Source organism: Nyctibius grandis, chromosome 7 (assembly GCF_013368605.1).
Source record: "Nyctibius grandis isolate bNycGra1 chromosome 7, bNycGra1.pri, whole genome shotgun sequence".
In the NCBI taxonomy this organism is placed as follows: domain Eukaryota; kingdom Metazoa; phylum Chordata; class Aves; order Nyctibiiformes; family Nyctibiidae; genus Nyctibius; species Nyctibius grandis.
In genome coordinates this window covers 27,777,494-27,798,664 of record NC_090664.1, presented here as the reverse complement: position 1 = coordinate 27,798,664, position 21,171 = coordinate 27,777,494, and positions in this window count along the sequence as shown.

Here is a 21,171-nt window from a genome sequence, read left to right as displayed (position 1 = left end):
TACCACTTCTCCATTGCGGGTGCACCAAAAGCCACAAGCGAGGAGAGCACTTCTTGTGCCCAGCTCCTCTGTTCCTGGCTTCCTGCCTCCTTCCAGCCGAGGTTAGGAGGAGCAGTCTTGCGGCAGCTGACTGCCTCTTGCCTTCCTCTCCCTCCTCGGAGAAGTCAGGCTGCTCACGTGCCCCAGCCCGCTCCCCGCCGTGGGTATGAATGTAGGAAGTCCCTTTGAAAGGAGTTCCCAGGAACTCCCTTCCTGTTGTAAGGAACTAGGATGGTAGCTATATTATTAAATTCAATGCCGTTACATTAGCAGCTTAAAAATGCAATGAAATCATCTAGGCCATTGTATTTGTCCAAGCCCAGTGAAAAAGGAAAGGAGTGGCATAAATAATGCCAAGAAATTAGCATGCTAATATTCTCTTATTAATAACCTAAAATGTTGTCGTTAATGTAGCTAGATGGAATATTAAAAAACCCCATGCTGAAATTTGGCAGCATCCTTTAAAACGGGGTGTCATAGCCCAGTCCTGCTGCGGGCTCTCCTGCTGGCAAGCAGAGGAGTTGGAACATTCCTTGGTGGAAAGTTGATTTATGGACTTGAGACAGGTAGTCCTAAAGCAGATGATAGCTTGTTAAGGATCAAATGTCCAGTTTAGAGGCTTTGATTACTTCATTTTGGATTTTGTGATTTTTACATGCTCATTTATAATATAAGGATACCAAAAAGGATCTTTTTAAAAGATAAGAAAGCAGTAACAGGAGTTAGTTTCCCACACGACACTTTTGCAACACCGTTTTCTCTCATACTTGTTCCCTTTTCCTTTTGTTCAAATACAAGCCATTGCAGATGAAACTGTACGTCTGTCTTCTGCAGTTTAAACCTTGGTGCACTAATGAATTTAACTAGGTGTCACAGCAGACTCTAATGAGCATCAGTTTCTTTCATTTAACTCTACAGCTTGCCATTATACACTTTAGAAGACTTGTTGGTTTATTCATAGCAATCACTAGATATTCTTTTTCATTAGACAGATACTAGTTTTCCCTGTTGTGTCTTTCATTATTAAGGGAACTATGAAATGTTAATATTGGCCTCAAAACCCAGGGCAAAAATGCCCCCAATCCTATTTGAAATGCAATCGCTCATATTATAGATGATATTAAAGATCTGAGCACAAACAGCTTGAAATTTTCTGCATTTATTTATGAAAGAATGAAAGAAAAAAAATCAAGAAGGTGGCTCTATATAACCCACTTGTCTGATTTACCTTATTAATTGAATTTCTTGTATGTAATAGTAGCAGGACTGCAATTACAAAAGCATCCATACACAACTATTAAGAGCTGTCATATTCCCACCCAGGTTCTTAGCTCTGATTTTGAACCCAGAAACGCTTAACACTTACAGAGCTTAGCTCTGAGTCAGTTTTGAGAGGGTTTTGCCCTGCCAAACTGTCTTTGTAAATTCCTGACTCTGATAACTGGAATATTGCAAAGCAGCCTACATGAACCATAGTTTTGAAGAATTTATTGCTACCATTGAGAGTCAGGCCAGATATTATGAAGTTCAAAACACACTTCAAAGGGGTAAGTCCTGAAAAGAGCTGAACTCCTTTTTGTGCTAATGATGCCAGTCACAAGTTTTTATTAATTTTATATGGTGTTTCAATATCTTGTAAGTTCAGAATTTTTAAAGAATGGATGTAATATTTAATTTAATTTAGGATTTTTTTTTTTAATTAAAAATGTTTCCATGCTAATAATTTCTTCACCTTTCTTCCCTAATATTGTAAATTTGCCAAATTTTTAAATAGTTTTTATTAGACTTGATACAATGCTATTTTAAAAAAAATTATATTAAACTCTGTACTATCTACTTCTAGGTTTAGTAAAAATGTTTAGCTCCTCTTCTGATCAAATATATAACTGGTATTTAAATAAGCACTACTTCAGACAAAACAAAAAACTTTCCAGAGTTTACAGATCTACTGTTTTTACAAACCAAGTGTCAGTTTTCATACTATTTTATCCCATATTTGTGCCTAATTTAGGGTGACCAGCCTTTAAATTAGGATAAATGTAGCCATTATTTGTATTCAAATTTTATTATTCTGTCACTTCACACACCGAAGACTGAAGAAGACGCATTTAATTTACTTGACATTACATTCGCATCATCCTTGTACATAATCTGCCACAGATATTGTATCCTAGAGTATGTCCTAGAGCACTTATCCACCTCAACAAATTAATGTTACTTTCAAGATTCCTCCGATAAACATTTAGATAAACACTATTTGTGTTTTATTACAGTGCTGAAGTTCTACTACATAGCCGTCCTCTGAGTACAAAAAGACTCTCAAAAGCACAAGAACTATTTTTATTAGATTTTTTTTTCTATAACAGTAGAGAATCTAAAGGGTAATAATGGAGATGATTATCTTCATTTCTGTTTTAAATATTCTAATTTTATTCCTTCAGCTTTTTTGCTGGTTTAGGTAAATTCTAAGACTGACATGTCTTATTAGGTCATTATCTATGAATATTTGGTCAAATCCTTGACAAATAAATCAAAATACAATATGGTCAACTTATCTTTTACACATCTTCCAAGTGCTAAGACAGTAAGACCAATCTCTGCTGCTGACAAATTTCATGCTCATTTCTATGTTAACATCTAATGACATAATAGCATCAGCAAAATGTTTGGATTATATGTATGTAATGTGTGTATGCGAGCATGTAACAATAATTCTAATGCAAAAATATCATTCTTAGCTTATGAATTTACCTTGTTGGGCAAAGATTTTATATAAACTAGCATAAAAATCTTTCATTTAAATGTATGTATGTTGTCTGGACTGGATTGTTGTCACCAAAAAAGCTGAATTTCTAATTAAATAATAAAAATGCATAGATATATTGTCTTAAAAAAATCTTGGGTTGGTCATGCTGTTATTCTTTATCAAATTTTTTGCCTTATGCAGTAAACTTTCTGATAAGGATCATGCCAAGAACACCTGCGTAGCTTTCAGAAAATCCAAAACTTTTGGATTTGATACTAATTCTGTATTAATAGGGTCTAAAACATTCTTCCCCCCAGTTAAACAGTATACTTGCATTTTAATGAAAATATTTAAATTTTATATGTATGCATATGTGTTAACGTCAAGTACGTTTATTATATTACAACATGAGAACTGAAAAACAGAAGCCATCATAACTCAGGCCACTGGCCTCTGTATTTGCTACATAGATAGGGCATAAGGAAAAAATACTCTGACTAAAGCACTTACAGCTTTAAACACAACTCATAAAATAAAGAATATAAGAAATTCTTTCTGTCCCTGACTAATAAGAGAGATAATCTCTCATGCCACTTCCAGCCATGTGGCCTTATTGGTATAGGCAACTATAATTATTCCTGAAACTTTTTCCCCTCCTGTGCTTGCCTGGATGATTATGAACATAAAATATACTGAATATCAGTGCCCTGTAGATAATTATTTGGAATAAACAAAGTTTCTTACTGCTAATGGGAACACCACATAGTGATTCTGCTACACCAATATTAATGGCACAAAGAGAAGGTGTAATTCTTGAAGAACCCAATAGATCTGAAACTGTTTACATTCTAGATAGTCACAGCTGTAAAGTACATTAGCAGTTTCTCACAGTTGGGATAAGCAACAGGGAAGGAAATGCTTGTTGGAGACTTCAGTTCCTGATACTTTGCATATAAGAAACGGAAGACTTCATATCTATAAAACATTCACAGAAATACTTTTGAAAATTTACTCCTTCATCTGTGCATGTATGTGCACTACAAAACAACAGACTGGTGGAACTTTGTATGAGGCATTCCCTGAAAAAATCACCCTCCTTTCAGGGTTAAAAAATAGCTGGTTTCTCAGGTGTGCTAAAGAATTGAAGAGATCATCAGTGAAAGCCTCTCTCCAGCCTGAGTTGCACACTTTTCTGTTTGTTTTGACATCAATATCTGATCTAAGATTACCTTTCATTCAGACCAATGTTCAGATCTTAAAAGTTCTTAAGATTTCGTATCTTGCGTAAGCAAAAATCATTTAGGTGGAAACCTCATACCATAAAATCACCTGCTAACATGAGATTTGATAGGCCTTTTGCCAAAACCAGGCATCATTAATATTTCTAGAAAGCTTCCCTTTACAGCCTCCCTTTAGTTTTCTCTTCCTTTTTTTTTCCCCCCCTAACAACCTTTTTCCTCATGGTAATCGCTAGTTTGCCCTTGGGCTCCATTGTGTTAGGAAGGATTGGAGTTTTGCATTTTATTTTAAATCCAGAATACTAACATTAAAGTATCTTATCCATCCAATTTCAGTGGGTGCTTAAATTTACAGGCAGACAGGAGAAATATGTTGTATACAGGAAATGTAGCACCAAGTAAGAAAATATCTTAGAAGGTTTTTTGAGCAACAAAGAACTCTGAATATATTTTAAATAGATTTATGCATTCCCTACTTTCCGTCACACTCTTCTCCTTGTCTATGTCCTCTCACGCTATTTCCCCTACACTAGGAGGGAAAAGATTAGTGGATCTACACAGAATAGCAGAAAAGTGCTCTTCACGAGTTAAGACAGTTGTGCTATAACTACTCTTATTTTAAAGAGATACTGGGATTTTGAACGCAAAAACTTTGCTGCTGTCCTCTAAATATGTTGCGTAAATCTAATGCAACTGCAAAACTGCTAAACTACCACGTGCCTAAATTGCTGCCATTAAAAGAAAGCACTTCTACAGACAGAACCACACAAGTGACAACAAACCAGTCTTTATCCTCACACATCTGCTTCAGTGTCACCCACCCTGCCACACAGAATCCATCACAGCTCAGGGGCTGGCAATACAGCAGCATTTCAAGGTAAAACAACCAGTCTGGTAAGGGAAGGGGTAGGAGGGGAGAGATAAATCACCCACAGGCTTACACCTGTGATCTAAGCCCTCTTCTGCAGGTGGTGGCATACCCGAGGGGGCTAACATCTAGTTAGGCTCTCTGCTCATTTAGTGTGTGTGTGGGGCGGGGGGGTTCTAGTGAAAGAAAATTTGCTAATTTAGCTAAATTATACTTTTTAAATATTATGTGTTCTCAAAGGAATAAACTTGAGACTAAAAGTCACTTATTGAGCCTTCAGGAAGGAAAGGTCACACACATGGAAAAAAAAATGGCCTTTTATTTCTAGCATAAGTTACACTTCATGTGTGAGGAAGATAGGTCTAACATAAGAGAACCTGAAAACCTCTTTCAGAAGAGTGAGGAACCTATGGCATTAAAAAAAGACACACTAACTCAGGTCAGAGGAGAACTTCAGTGAATTAGACTGTGAAAATATTCTAATATTCATTTAGTTTAATTATCTTTACTATATGTTTCATGTTAATGTATAATAAAGGAAGAGTAGCTATAGCATGACTTTCAATTGGATTTCAAATAAATTTATAAAAACTATAAATATTAGCATATCAAATTTTTGGAAAGGGAAATGGGTCCATTAAGGGGTCAAATCCCATTTCACTATTTCCAGTTCAGTTCAGACCAGCATAAACTATAGTTAATATGAAATGCTACTCATTGACCAAGGCAAAATGAGTTGTTGGTCTCAGGCCAGATCCTAACAGACAGATATGTACCTCACAAAACCATCTGTAGTACTTGCTCCCCTGGGCCTTCATCTTGCAGATGTCTGCACAGTTTTATGGACATGAGCAGCATCAGTGACTCAAAGACTTTCTGCTTTTGGCCTTGTATTCATGGCAACATCTCATGTACATGAAGATCAGTACATGTGTAAGCATTTGCAGTATCAGAATACAGGTTGACAGCCTCAGCAGAATTGTCAGAAATGGAAGGAAGATAAAAATTAAACTATCCATTTACTTATTTGTATGAGACTTCTTCATTGTTTGATTAGAAAGGCTACATTTAAAAAAGTTAATTGCTCAATACAAGTTTCAACGTTTCATCTCACCACACTCTGTTGCTTTCCTTTCCAAGACATGTGACAGAAGCATTTACCATTTCATTAACTCATGGAGAGTGTAATAATGAAGCCTCTTATCAAAGTCAGGTTGACCAATAAATGAAAAGTCCATACATATGTATGAATAATGATTAATGTCCACTACAACAATGAACAGATTGCATTGCTCTGTGCAAGTCACAGGAAGTAAAGGACCATTTTGTCACCATACCGATATGTACATGAACAGATAAAAGTCCCTGTAAATGATCCTCAGGAGACTGTATCATGTTCTACCACAACTGCTCTGTTTCTGTTGTTTCTAGAAAGTCAGCTAGATCATACCTATTACAACCTATGGGTAAACCAGAGATGATCATGCCTCGCTAGTGCTAAAGCAACAGCATTACTGCTAGATTTACTTTTTGTTCTTTCCTTCTGCATAAGGATATATTCTACACAAATTACAACAATGTACCCCAAAATTTAAAGAATTGTTTTAAAAAAAAGAACATCACCTCTTACACAGCTCTCAAAAAGGTGTAAAGCTTTCTCATGGATACATTTCTTACAAGTAATACACATTTACATTAAATGTTAGTTATATCACTTGCCAGATTCTCATCTTCTGCTACAGAGATAAACCCAGCTTTTTTTAAGACTATCCAGCAGTGCATAAAAATCTTCTTTTCTTAAAATGTTAGCTTTAAGAGTATCTGAAAGACGAATTTGCAATATCAGTGATGTTATGTGTGATTTGAATGTTTTAACACGACTAGCTCATCTAGAACTGCCCAGATACATGCTTTCATAGTTTCTGAGTCTGTGGATGTCTATTTGCTTTACGTGTATCCAAGCTGTATGTGATATAGTTATGAGAATATCAAACAGAGTGCATGGGGTCAGACTAAAGGTTCATTCAGCCTATAAACTGTCCTTGATAGTGGCTGAAGAGGGATGAAAAGTTAAACATATGGTGGCAATTCCCCAATACACCCACCTATTTTCCAGAGTCCTGCAGCAAAATACTTCCTCAACCAGAAAGTGTAAATTTGTAAACTGCTTGTAAATCAGACTATAGGCTATGAAATTTGGTACTGGTGTACTTCTATAAAGGTTTCTTACTGGAATAAATCACTGTGACGTTGTAAACGTCATCTTAGACCACTGCAACACATTTGTACCTGAGGGCATGAAGACAGAACAGTTTAAAGGTGGGCAAACACGTCCTTCTGAAACTCCAGTGTAAACTTACTCCATGTGAATAACTCCTGATGGATTTTTCTTCTATGAATGTGTGGAATTGCTTCTGAACCTGTATAAACTTTTGGCATCCCTAAAAATCTACAGCAATGATTTTCTGAGAGTAATTTCTACTTTGTGACAAAACATCTCTTTCTATTTGTTTTGAAGTTGTCACTTGATAATTTCATTTCTTAGTTATACTGAATAATCCTTACTTCCCTATTTATCATTACCATGTTACTCATAATTTATATACCTATATGACCCACCTGTCTTCTCTTTCTGAGGTTAAGGAGCCCTACCTTGCTTAGCTGCTTCTTATATATCTTTCAATACCCTCATTGCTCTTCTCTTTACCCTTTCTAGTTAATATATTAATGTGTTAAATGTGGGTTTTAGTTGGTGGTACATTACTAATTCTAATTATCAACTCATTGAATCTATGCTTTTGACCTTTGAGTTTTCTTTACTTCTCAGATAGAGAAGCAATGTTACATTTTATATTTTCAGAGTAGGATGAGTAAAAAGCCTAGGAATTTGTAACATCAAGAGCAAAAAAACAAAACTTGAAGAGATTAATTCAGATGAACTGCATAGCATGAGTCATGCTGCAATGAAAAAAGATCAGATGATGCATGTTCTTCTTTCCTAGATGCAAAAATAAGTCTCACATCTTAACCACATGATAATTTATGATTCAGTTTTGAGTGGAAGCCTGTGTTTTTCTTCTTCCAAACTCTACATTTTCAGAGCATTTTGCTGATTGTATCAGAAAATACGGTTATCCCTGGTGAGGCAGACATATTACACAAACCACCAACTGAAGAACCAAATAATTTGTTTTAGTTTCCCTTTTTACTGAATTTAGAGAAGTAATTTGTTATTTTGAGGGCTCAGCTGTCCGGCTGATCTTCAACATCATTACTGACTCTTAAAACGTACTGTGCCTTGGAACCTGGCCAGCAGGGTCCAGCATCCCACTAAAGCAGCATGGAATAGCACAATACAGTAATGCATTAATGGAAGTACAGAACATACATAATATTTACATGGCATGTTCTCAGGCACAATGTTTCAAGTTTGCTGATATATCAGCTATCTAATATCTGCTGAAACAAGTGTTTTTTTCCCCCATGATGGCAATATATTTAAAGCATGTTCATAAAACACTATGAATATTAGGAGTAATAAAAATGGCAATAATAATAATGATATCACTAGTTATGAACATCTTTATTGGAAGAAGTCATTTTAGAAAAGACAGGAATGGGGAAGGGCAATGTTAGCAAGATAAAAAATAGAATGTTTGAAATTCCTGAAAAAATTCACCAAAAATTGGTGAATCTCTGGTTCCTCTGTAGTCTGTTGGACATTGGCCATTGGCTTGCTTGGGGTCAGGAATTAATCCAGTGAAACTTATAAAAACCTGAGAAATGCATAAAGCATCCATTCCATTGCATGAGAGCTTTGAATTTCAGGACGGGTTTATCCTCCTTCACGCTGTTCTGGTTTTATGCCCTCAGGGACAGATGGGTTACAGTGATCTAAGATGGCATTTGCAATATCAAAGTGATTTATTCCAGTAAGAAACCTTTAGAAGTACATCAATACAAAATATCATACCCTTTAGTTTGAGTTACAGCTTCATCTAAGAAAAAGACCAAAAAATAAAATCCATGGAAACAGGAAAAAACCTAACCTGAAATTAACCATTTTCTGTTTACTGAACATAAAAAGGGCATACATGTTTATTAGAAATTTCACACAAAGAGCAACTACTGTTCATATGCCTCCAGTATAATACTTTCTTATAATGTCCCTTTAGCAATGCAAACACACATTTTTAAATGTCTTTTTTTCACAAGGGCTCTTTCATGTGAGCAGTCTCTCATTATTTGCTAACTTAGTATCAGCAAACCTGAACCATACTCTACCAACACCTTTACTGATTGCCATAATCAGGCTTGGCAGCGTGATACCTTGTTGTCTTTTTTTCCCTATCAACCAAAATTAAAAATATATCTGGTGGCAATTGCCTGGTGGAGCTTGTTTAATCTCTCTGTTCTCTGTCTCTCATCTGCTAAAGTATTTTCTTCGGTAGAAGACTGACTTGCCAGCTAGTGGTATAATCACAGTATAAATGAATATTTGATGCTAAGCATTAATTTGGGAGATCGTTAGTAGAAACTGCAAATAGTAGTGAAACCAAGCAACTGGGTGTTCTGGGAAATTACAAATAATATTGGACAGAAATAGAATTTAAACAGTTAAGATACAATTATTTCCATGTATGGGATAATTTATCAAGGGTTACACTTGGAAACTCTATTTTCATCAAAAGCTTTGGACATATTCTTACCATATGTAATTACAATATACCTATTACTGGGAGAAACCAAACAGAAAAAAAAGTCAGTATTTTCTCTTTTTCTTGCTTATCATCTATTTTGTACACTTCGCAAAACAGAGTGAAATTACCTCTGTGCAGTTTTGCTGATGGCTAACCACATTTTCTCTTTAAACATTTGACTAGCAACATCAATTAATTAGGAACAAAATAATTTACTATTTTACTAGGATAGATCCTAAAAATCTTCAGGGATTGGTCCCCTCTGTTCTAATCATTGTATTCTTACTCATACAGAGCTCAAAAAATGTATGTACATGATCTTCCTCAGGTTCCGAATGAGACCATTTATAAGTACTGGAAACTGATGTGTTACATAGCATTTTATCTCTATTTTATTTTTCATTATAATAAGGCCTTTGTAACAAACTGTAAATGACATTTCCATAATCCTATGTTCAGGCCCAGCTTTGTTATATCTGATGTAGTGAACTGTTCAAGAATTGCTGCGCAAGGGCTTTAATATCAGACCATGATTTGTGTGTTTTCTGCACTCATGGTACATGGTCATAAGTAAAAGGTAACCTATGTGCCTGATGCTTTTATAATCTCAGTCTGGAGATAAACTGATGCAGATTAAGTAACTTTATAGGGCTTTAAATTATAAACAAATGCAGACTAAGAGATGGCACTAATCTAGCAGGGAAGCAGAATGAGAAGGCAAAAAAATTTAGCAGGAACAAGACTTTCCCCTAAAAGACTGAATGTTGACTGCTGCTATATCTCTTTTATCGCTCTTTTATTGCACTTAGGTAAAGTGAAAGCACTGAATAATATGTGGGTTAGTATGAGTCAGAATGATACAGTTAAGTATCAGGGAACTTACTTCGAGATAGGCAGAGTAAGACTGGGGAGCAGGGTGTGAGTGAGTGCTAACTGTGCACCCTCACCTGGAATACAGAATACCTTCATTTCTGTAGCAATATGGCTGGGTTGCAATTATCTAGTACAAAGACATGAGCAAAGCCATCCTACTGATGATCCTAATGAATTCCAGCAGAATTTACTAAATCAGGCACAGTACAATATGAACCTGGCTATGTGATACACAGAGGACCACTTACAGACGTGCTGGGACTCCTTGGGACTCCCTTTTCTAAGAGAATACAAGACTTCAGCTGCAAAGCAGACCAGAGCTGGTTTTGCACCTAGCCAAGAAACCTACTGGAACCAAACGCATTGGGAAGAGCACTGCAGAACTCCCTGATTCTGCCTCGCCAGAACTGATGAACCCTGATAAACCGGGTCTTAGGTGTGCCTGGAGCACAAGCATTACATCCAACAGTCCATCTAAGCTTTTGTATACTCTGGGACATTATATACTTTTATTACTTCAGCTAATGAAAGCTGACTGCTAGCCATACCTATCTGGAGGTAAAAATATTATCCCTAAGCATGCAGAGTTAGGTTATGTACTCTCTGCATCCCTGATTAGTTATGCTTTTCATAGTCCTACTCAATAAACTAATTTGATTTGTGATGAAACTGATCTGTGTTAAATTGACCTTTTTATACTGAAATTGCATATCATCAACAAAAGAAAAGGTATTTGTTAATGAAGAGAAAGAAAGCAAGAGGAAAGAGCTGTTTGCTCCAAGAACAAGAGTTTTTGTTCTTGAATTAAGATAGTTTTTGAAGAAAGAATGTTAAAAATATTGCCCATCCTGATATATTCGGGCATATTAAGCTTAGGCAAAGCTACTAAATAAAGGAAAGAGCAGAAGTAGTGAGATTACAAAACCTGATATTCCCTACAGCGCTTCATGAACCAGAGGCACTGTGTATTGGGAGTGTGATCACTGCAGAAGCACCTGGTTATGCACAGCGCCTTTCCCATTTGTGAAGGATAACTTTGAAGACATTTCCCCACTGTGCAGAGCAACCTGTATGACAAGCGCACTTTGTAGAATTGACTGAAGAAGTAAAATTTATCTTATCAGTGACAGGAATCAAAGTGACGGTGTTTTAAACACCAGCAAGACACTGTTTCTGTTTTGTCACTTTTCAGTCCCATCCTTGCTCCAAGCACATTCCAACAGTTGAAAAAAGCAGCTATGTATCTAACCTCCCAGCAAAAAAAACCCCTCAAAGTCCCCAAATAGCCTCTTCCTTCACATACAGACAAGCTGAATTTTCCCATTCTTCTTCTCTAAAAAAGCTCATCTCAAGGTGTCAGGGCTCTGAGCATATCCCTTACCCTGGGGGTTTGGCTGCCCAGGATGAGGGCCAACTTAGAGACAATGCCACTGGTGACCATGAAGAGAGCTCTTCCAGACAGGCTGTGGGGATGCCACCGACCCACTGGCTGGCATGCCAGCCTCGCCTTGACCCATCTGTATCGCCATAGCCCTGCCCGGCCATCCTGGGGCTGTGGCTGACCTTGGTTACTGTCTCCAGACCTCCTCCCATTTTTAAATATTTTTCACTTTGGAAGGACTGTTATTGCAAGCACGATGGAATTACCTCATTTGAACTAACAAACAGAACCAGGGTTTGTAAAAGTGGGAAAAAACAGAGGGTGAATATCAGAGGATTAAGGCAATTGGCTCAGGTGAATGGAGATAGTGGAGCCAGAGCTGTTGTCCTAGCACAGGGGCAGGTGAAGGGTGAGGACTCTAATCAATTCAGTGCTGTGAGCTGGACGTCAGTCTGGGGCACCAGAACTGACAGCCGCCTACTAAGATTAGACGACTCACAAGTCTATATTAAAAATATATTTTAAAAGATAGCATTAAAGATGGTTGAGCGATTCAGGATTTTAAGCAATTAAGTGACCGGACTTTTTTCCGTCAAGAAGATGAGATTTCATGTGCACTGGCCATTGTATGATCAAGGAAAATCTGCTTCACACATCTAAAAAGATTAAGTGGAAAGAGCATTTCTAGTGTATGAGCCAAAGTTCCCATCACACATTTTATCCTAACTGTGACAATACCACAGAGATCGTACCTTCTTGTAACTATGCAATTGTCTAGAGAATTGTTTGAAATAAAGCAAAATCTTGAAATGACTACATTATTGTAGATAAATGAGTGCTGAGTTACTCACTTGTTAGGAATAACAATTTATACAAGCAATACAGATGCACCACCAGATAATGAATTCAGGCAGTATCGATTCCTTGTTTGCTCCTAAGGGGAAACAGTGCTGGTCTTGACAGCTCTGTACATTCACTGTCCTCTTGCAGTCTAGGATCACAGGTAGGGCTCAAATCAAGCCACAGAAAACCTAGCCACATAACTGGTAAGGGGTTAGAAAGAAGGAACTGTATCTTCCATAAGGCTGAGAAAAACGATAGGTGTAAACTATTTTCAGTATTTTGAAGTGAAACCACTTGTTCTTTCATTCACTGTTATTTTTGAACTTTTCTGAGCTGTGGAAGACATTATAATGCACCCTAATGTTCCCTGAAGCATAGCTTCGCTACACCTTCTTACAAGAATTGACTGTTGTCTAGATATCCTCAGGAGGCAAATACCATGATGTCCATTCTGTGAGAGTTTCAGTTGATATTTACCTCATCTAAGTCCATTACCTAAGTAGCTTCTGTTTCAGTAGGTGCATTCAATCTCTCTCGAGGAACGAATCTCTAGCTCGATCAATAGGATCATTACATTTGCATCATTCTTCATTGTTAGGTTCATGCTGTTTGTAGTTGATAAAAGGTGAAATAACTGGTAGCAGCCAAATATGAGTAAATAAGTACAGAACAAATTTAAACTGGCAGCCACATGTACATTTAATCGACATGTATTGATTTACAATTGCTAGTAGGCTTCAAAATGTTGTCTAAAGCTACAACCAGGCTGTGAAAAAAAGTGTTATCTTTACACATTACACAGTCTACTTTACCGCAGCTTTTTGTTATGAAAAAGCAAACATAACCTAGACAGGCTGGAGAGTTGGGCGGGGAGAAACTTAATGAAATATAACAAGGGCAAGTGTAGAGTCCTGCATCTGGGCAAGAACAACCCCATGTACCAGTACAAGTTGGGGGCAGACCTGTTGGAGAGCAGCGTAGGGGAAAGGGCCCTGGGGGTCCTAGTGGACAGCAGGATGCCCATGAGCCAGCAGTGTGCCCTTGTGGCCAAGAAGGCCAATGGCATCCTGGGGTGTAGTAGAAGGGGTGTGGTTAGCAGGTCAAGAGAGGTTCTCCTCCCCCTCTACTCTGCCCTGGTGAGGCCGCATCTGGAATATTGTGTCCAGTTCTGGGCCCCTCAGTTCAAGAAGGACAAGGAACTGCTAGAGAGACTCCAGCGCAGAGCCACGAAGATGATTAAGGGAGTGGAACATCTCCCTTATGAGGAGAGGCTGAGGGAGCTGGGTCTCTTTAGCTTGGAGAAGAGGAGACTGGGGGGTGACCTCATTAATGTTTATAAATATGTAAAGGACAAGTGTCATGAGGATGGAGCCAGGCTCTTCTCAGTGACATCCATTGACAGGACAAGGGGCAACAGGTGCAAACTGGAACACAGGAGGTTCCACATAAATATGAGGAAAAACTTCTTTACGGTGAGGGTGACCGAACACTGGAACAGGCTGCCCAGAGAGGTTGTGGAGTCTCCTTCTCTGGAGACATTCAAAACCCGCCTGGACATGTTCCTGTGTGATATGATCTAGGTAATCCTGCTCCGGCAGGGGGATTGGACTAGATGATCTTTCGAGGTCCCTTCCAATCCCTAACATTCTGTGATTCTGTGATTCTGTGATAATCAAGTTTAAACAACTTATGGCTAGATAGTTAAAGAACACTCATACATTGTTTATTAAGCCTTAAAATCTTGCAGAAACAAAGAATAAAAGAAAGACAAATTCTCCATATAAGTTCAGTATTAGTTACTAGGAGCCACTGAAATGCTGAGCTGGAAGAAGATTTGCAAGTGTTAATGGGTACCCCCATTGGGATACTCAGGCACAGCACTGCTTGAGGATTCTCCGTCTGTTGAAGTGGCCCTAACCCCAGGCAGCCGAAGTATTGTGCTGTTGCTTAGCCTGCACTTGTACAGGGCGGGTGGCAGTTAGTGAATGCAAAGGGAAAGGATCATATTGTTATAAAAAGATAAGCCTGTAGCCTCTTTATTATTAAAAGTCTACATACAAGCTTGAAAGACAAAAAAGCTGACCTGGCCTTATATCCTGCATGAATATCTCCAAGTTTAAAAAACAAATAAACTTCAGATTGTGATCTGAATCTCCCCCTGCTTGCTTAGCTTCTCTTCAGGTCTTTAAAGCAAAGTTAAACTTCAAATTTAGAAAGTGCCTAGAATATCAGTCAGATCCAAAAGAAGACTTAGGCTTCACAATGCACTTTATGTCCAGAACCATGAAGGCCCCATGAACATCACCTGCTGCAGCTCTGAGGTGTGCCTAGTACTCACCAGACACCGGTCACTGCAGTTCTACACAAACTCCAAACTACCCTTCTTAGGAGTTCAGTATCTACCCTTCCTGGTAAGCTTCAGTGAAACCTAGAAATTTAACAAAATAATGTAAACTTAAACTTAACAACAGGTGTGCACACAGCACAGCTGGTGCTCAGCTGCGGAGCTGAACCTTACATAAAATCAAAGAATCATAGAATTGTTTTGGTTGGAAAGGACCTTTAAGATCATCGAGTCCAACCGTTAACCTAACACTGCCAAGTCCACCATTAAACCATGTCTCTAAACACCACATCTACATGTCTTTTAAATACCTCCAGGGATGGTGACTTCCCACTTCCCTGGGCAGCCTGTTGCAATGTTCGACAACTCTTTTGGTGAAGAAATTTTTCCTAATATCTAATCTAAACCTCCCCTGGCACAACTTGAGGCCATTTCCTCTTGTTCTATTGCTTGTTACTTGGGAGAAGAGACTGACACCCACCTTGCTACAATCTCCTTTCAGGTAGTTGTAGAGAGTGATAAGGTCTCCCCTCAGCCTCCTTTTCTCCAGACTAAACAACACCAGTTCCCTCAGCTGCTCCTCATAAGACTTGTGCTCTAGACCCTTCACCAGCTTCGTTGCCCTTCTTTGGACTCTCTCCAGCACCTCAATGTCTTTCTTGTAGTGAGGGGCCCAAAACTGAACACAGTATTCAAGGTGTGGCCTCACCAGTGCCGAGTACAGGGGGACGATTCCTGCCCTTGCCCTGCTGGCCACACTATTTCTGATACAAGCCAGGATGCTGTTGGCCTTCTTGGCCACTTGGGCACGCTGTCGTAGTTGCTTTATTTCTAAAACATGGTTGTAAAACAGTATTCTTCCCACTGCTGGGTAACAAGCTCCAGTGAGACTGATACCATTCCAAAGGGATCATAAAACGTCTCAGTTTCTTGACCTAGACTCAGTGAGTCAAACAATACTGCTTCTCTTTGGTAGGTCAGAATGGAAAATAGCTGTCATACTGAGATGAAGCAAGACTTTTCCTGACACTGTGGTTGGTTTCAGCCCCTGTTCAGAAACAGTTAAATGAAACAAACCATTTAGTGTATCTTTACATCTCTTTCTGCTGAAACTTGTTTATTGATTTGTTTTGGGGGGTAATGTCATGTGGTCTTTCCTCTGATCCCTGACCCATGAGGCAGCTCATCACCAGAAGTGGGGTTAAATCTGGCTTCTTTGAAAGGCCTTCTGACTTTCTGACATGAAAAATCCTTTCAGTGACTGGGAATCTCTTTCACACATTATGACAAATTTCCTAATTCAAGGAAGCTGAAATAGCTTTTCCCACACAATCAAATTTCACCCTCCAAACTGTGAGTGTGGCTACTCTCAAAACATATTTAGCAGATTTGATCACATACTGATCCCTGAAAACATGTATTTTTCCTTTCTTCTAAGCCTCATACTCCTCTGTACATTTTTAGTGGCCATTGGTGACACATTACCTACAATCTATGCTCCATTTTTGTTTTATTGGAGGCAGGCACTCCATTCTCATCCAAAATTATTTGACCACTACTAGAACAGTTAAAACCATAATCTATATATGCTCTTACATAGTAGTGGCATTATACTTTTTCTAAACCTGCAAAGATACCTTCTGGATTTTTTAAGATGCACAAAACATGTTTCTTGTCATCAGGAAAACTACTGATTTACAGCAAATTGATTTTAAACAGACATATGTTTGGTACAGCAACTCAGGGTGTAGCAACTTCAGCTCCCCTCCTAAAAAAGCCTGGTAAATTCTACCTCATTTCAACTATCATTTTCAAAGCAAATATGGGAAATAAAGGCTATCTTTGTAGTTTAGCTGACACTTCTAATGCAGCAGTGAACAATACAGCAGCCTGCTGGGAAAGACTTCGATTCTTTCCTTTTTTTTCATCCCTTTCCCCTTTCTCTTTCTTTCCCCTTTCCCCTTTCTTTCCCTCTTTGCCTTTTTTCCCCCCTTCCTTTCCCTTCCTTTCTGCTCTTCCCTTCCCTTCCCTTCCCTTCCCTTCCCTTCCCTTCCCTTCCCTTCCCTTCCCTTCCCTTCCCTTCCCTTCCCTTCCCTTCCCTTCCCTTCCCTTATTTCCTTAGGAATTCACAACAATAGGGGCACAGGAGTGGATATGAAATACAGGAATATAATCCTAGTTTCTATACCCTTGAAAAGAAAGGGAAAGAGGTGAAAAATACATAGCAAGTAGTTCAAAAGCTTAACATTCTCTGAGTCAAATCTCAAGTAAATTTCCACTTCATTTTAGTATCTTTTTTCTGTATGACACTATACACATGCTGATGATTTTCACATTTGATGTCAGAGAGCATTGTATGTTTGAGAGATTACAGCTACCTCATTCTGTCTGGCCCTGTGCTGCTTAACTCTTGAGCCATATATCAGCTTTGAGGTGTCAGCTATCACAAATCAAGTGTCAAAAGTGTACATTCAGGAATAAAAATGAAGACAGAAAAGCAACTTTTCAGCCTGATCATATTGATGGCAAAAGATATGTCATTCCCAGACATCCACGAGGTAGACTTGAAATAAGGTATTAAATCAATGTGCTACTGTAATGTATGAATAGGGCTCCTACAAACATACCTACATTTCAGAGAGACATTTCTGAATTCTCTGCTGCAATTGCATGTTAGCTTCAGTTATTCTCTAGAAAGTTTTCAAATCGTGGACTATATGTATGCTTACAAAATCATATCACCACCTCTGAGAACGTACTAAAAAGCAATGCTATAAATTTCTGACATACAGGCTTCTTCATACACACAACTGCGTCCTGTGATTGTCAACACCCAGCTCTTCTTATCTTTGTCCACAGTATGGACATGGTGTAGATACACTGCAGGCTAAAAAGCAGACATAAGGCCATGGAGCTGGCTGTTAAGGTGAGCTAAGGTGGGTGAGCTGTAAGGCCCCAGGGCTTTTTCCTGTTGCTGCATATGCTGCTGTTGCCATTCCCAGGTCCAGCCAGCAGCCTGGCTGGGCAGGTAGCCCAAAGATGCACGCGCACACAGCTGGCAGCACAGAGCGACCCAGAGAGAGGGCAGTGCCTTCACCAGTACCTGCATACCCACAGGTTTACACCAAAAGCACTCACATAAACATGAACAGTTCTGGTGGCCTGATCATGTTCTTACTTGCCAGTTAATCAGGCTCAAAGCCTACTAGCATGCACGCACACGGGGCTCTCTGGCAGCTGGTCCAGATCTATGGTCCCTCCAGAAGCTATCAGACTCCCAGCCCCTCCACTATCAAGCTCACAGTACTCTTAGTCAACTCAGCAGCTACTCCAGCTGTGCTGTTGTCACACATGACATGCACACAAATGGGCCCCTCTGGTGGCTGACCTGTTTCTCCTGTCACTGGCCCCTAGACCCATGGGCCCCTTTGACCTGTGGCCTCTGCTGGCACCCTGACCTCTCATCCCAGCCACCAGCTAGTCTGTTGTGAAGCTCACTGTTGATCAGGCACATCTACATGGGAAAGTATTTGGGAAGAATAGAGTTTAATAGCTTTGTACACTGAGGCAACCAAGCCAAAGGCTTAGCCAGGGAAGCGGACTGGCCAGCAGCCTGTTTCACACATGACTGACACGTTTTTTCTCCTCTCTATTTTCCCACTCATTCCTCTCTCATACATCTCCATCTCTTCCTTTCCCTGCATTTGGCCCCTTTCCTAAAAGTGCCATAACAAATTTTGTTCATTCCCACAATCCCCCCCAAAAAAAGCCTTAATAAGTTCTACAGAACCTCCCAAGTCCTCTCAAATATCCGCTAAGTTTGCACCTTCCCATGAGATCTATGATAATCTTGTTTCTCTCTTTCTTATCAGCAACAAAGTTCTGGTTGAACCTCTTCAAGGCCATGCTTCAGAGTTTCTTTCAGTGGCCCATCAATCAGCATCCTAAGAATTCCCATATTTGTTACTGTCTTGTTATCTCCTGTTCCTTAGTGTTTGCAGTATCAGAGGGTTTAATTTATTACTTCTCTTGCCTCTTGTCCTTGTCTTTTAAGGTGACTAGCTGCTAGTCAGATATCCTCGCAAACTAGATATCCTTACATTCCACTTACCCTCGTGTTGGTGACGTGTCCTCCCTGGAGAACAGCATTCTTCTCACAGAACGTGAAGTTAAATGAAATGAAATCAAATCAGCAGTCTGGAAAAATGTAACCCTTTCCTTTCCATATGTTTAATTCCAATTGAGAGATAAAATATTCTTGTTCTTCACAACCACTCACAGAAATGTCCAAACACTTTACTTTGCACATAAACATTCTTGGAAGCACAGATTTCAGTGACTGTGTTTCATCAGTGATATGTTCACACTTTCAAAACAAGCTGTGAACTCCTCAATTAAAAATATCTGTCCTTCCAGCATTTCTTTTTTTCACACTATTCAAGCAACTTAAGCAGTAATTTTATATGTTTTTAAACGTGTTCATCTCTAAATTTTATTTTCTCAGGGTCTAACTTAGGGCAATTGATGTCATCGAGTCCACTATTTGCCTTATGCATGAGCATAAACATGGCTGTACATTTTCCTTTGAATGTTTAGGCTACCTGTATTACAACTCTGATTTTAACTTCAAACAAGTTAGCTATCAATTGAATTACTTATAATCTCATAATTAGTCAAAGGGGCATTTTTACCTCTGCTAAATACTTCTTCAGACATTACACAAATGTTATAAAGATGTTTTTCCATTCACAACTGGCTTAAAATTATTTCTGGTTATTTTAGATTGTTTCTCAGTTTCAGTGGCAGTATTTAGCATATGCATACATATGGGAAACTGAGTGTTAAAAGATTGTAGGAATGCATGTAACACACTAAACAGCTAGAAAGGGAAGTGCATAGTTACATTTACTTATGACTAATGGTCATTGCTTTATTCGAGACACGGATCCTTAAACTGCAGGTATATCTTGTTACTGCATTCCTTACGGAGGCAACAGGTAAGGTCAACCAAACCTCTGTGAGGCTGATACCTGCAGATGCAAGATAAAATGGCAATTCTGTAAAGTAATTTATTTAGCAATGTATGCGTATTATTTCTGGTGTCCACCACTCAAAGAAGGGTGGGAAAATCTAGGGGTTAATTTTTAAATCCAAGGCTGTAACAGCACAGGAGCCATCGATTATGAATGAATAACAGATTCCATCAGGAATCAGAGATCTGTGAGCACTATGTATCTTCTGAAATAAGCATGGTTCATTGAAAAAAAAAGAAAAAAAAAGTTAGTTTAATCTTCAAGCAAGCCTGTAGTCTTCAAATCTCTACAGTTCCACCCAACAACAGAAGTTCTCTTTTGTATTATAGAACAAAGAATAAAAGCATAATTTCATACGGTATTATCCTGTTTAAAGGTGGCATTGCTCATTGTTGCAATGGAATTTTCTACTTCCTTTAAAAAGAATAAAATTATGTTGTGTATTACAGGAATAAATGCATTTCCATTGTGTACTGACTAGAAACACTATTCTGCAGGAACATAGTCCATTCTGGCCAAACCACTTTTGCAATAAGAGACTAGATAGTAATAGGTTGATCAAATTTTCAATAAAATATTTTGATACAGTTGTCACGACAATAATGAAAAACATTTTAATAGGATCCTATTTCAAATAAGTGCAAAAGTGGACAAAAAATCAGACATAACAGATTATACTCATTAAGATAATTGCAATGCAATTATATGATAATCTTTTCCATGACAAATTATATTTTCGATGATGATAAGTTAAAATATTAATTTCTAATTCCATCTTTTCTATATGTATCGACTAGAATTCTGCAGAACATATTACAACAGAAACACGAACATCGTATCTGGAAGCATTTTTGCACAGCAAATGTCCCAACTAAAAATAATTATTAAAGTATTTTTCCGAAGAAAGAAAATGCATTTGCAGGTATAATCTTTGTCTGAATAGCTACTTAAAACAGATTTATATATTTTTATTTGCCTTCACAAACTACGATGCTGGTTTTTATAATAAAAAGGGTTTTTAAATATAAAACCTATAAAAGGTAGATGTAGAAAAAAAAAAGAAAGCTTTTGTTTACTAAATAAACTATTAATTAAAGCTGAAGAGT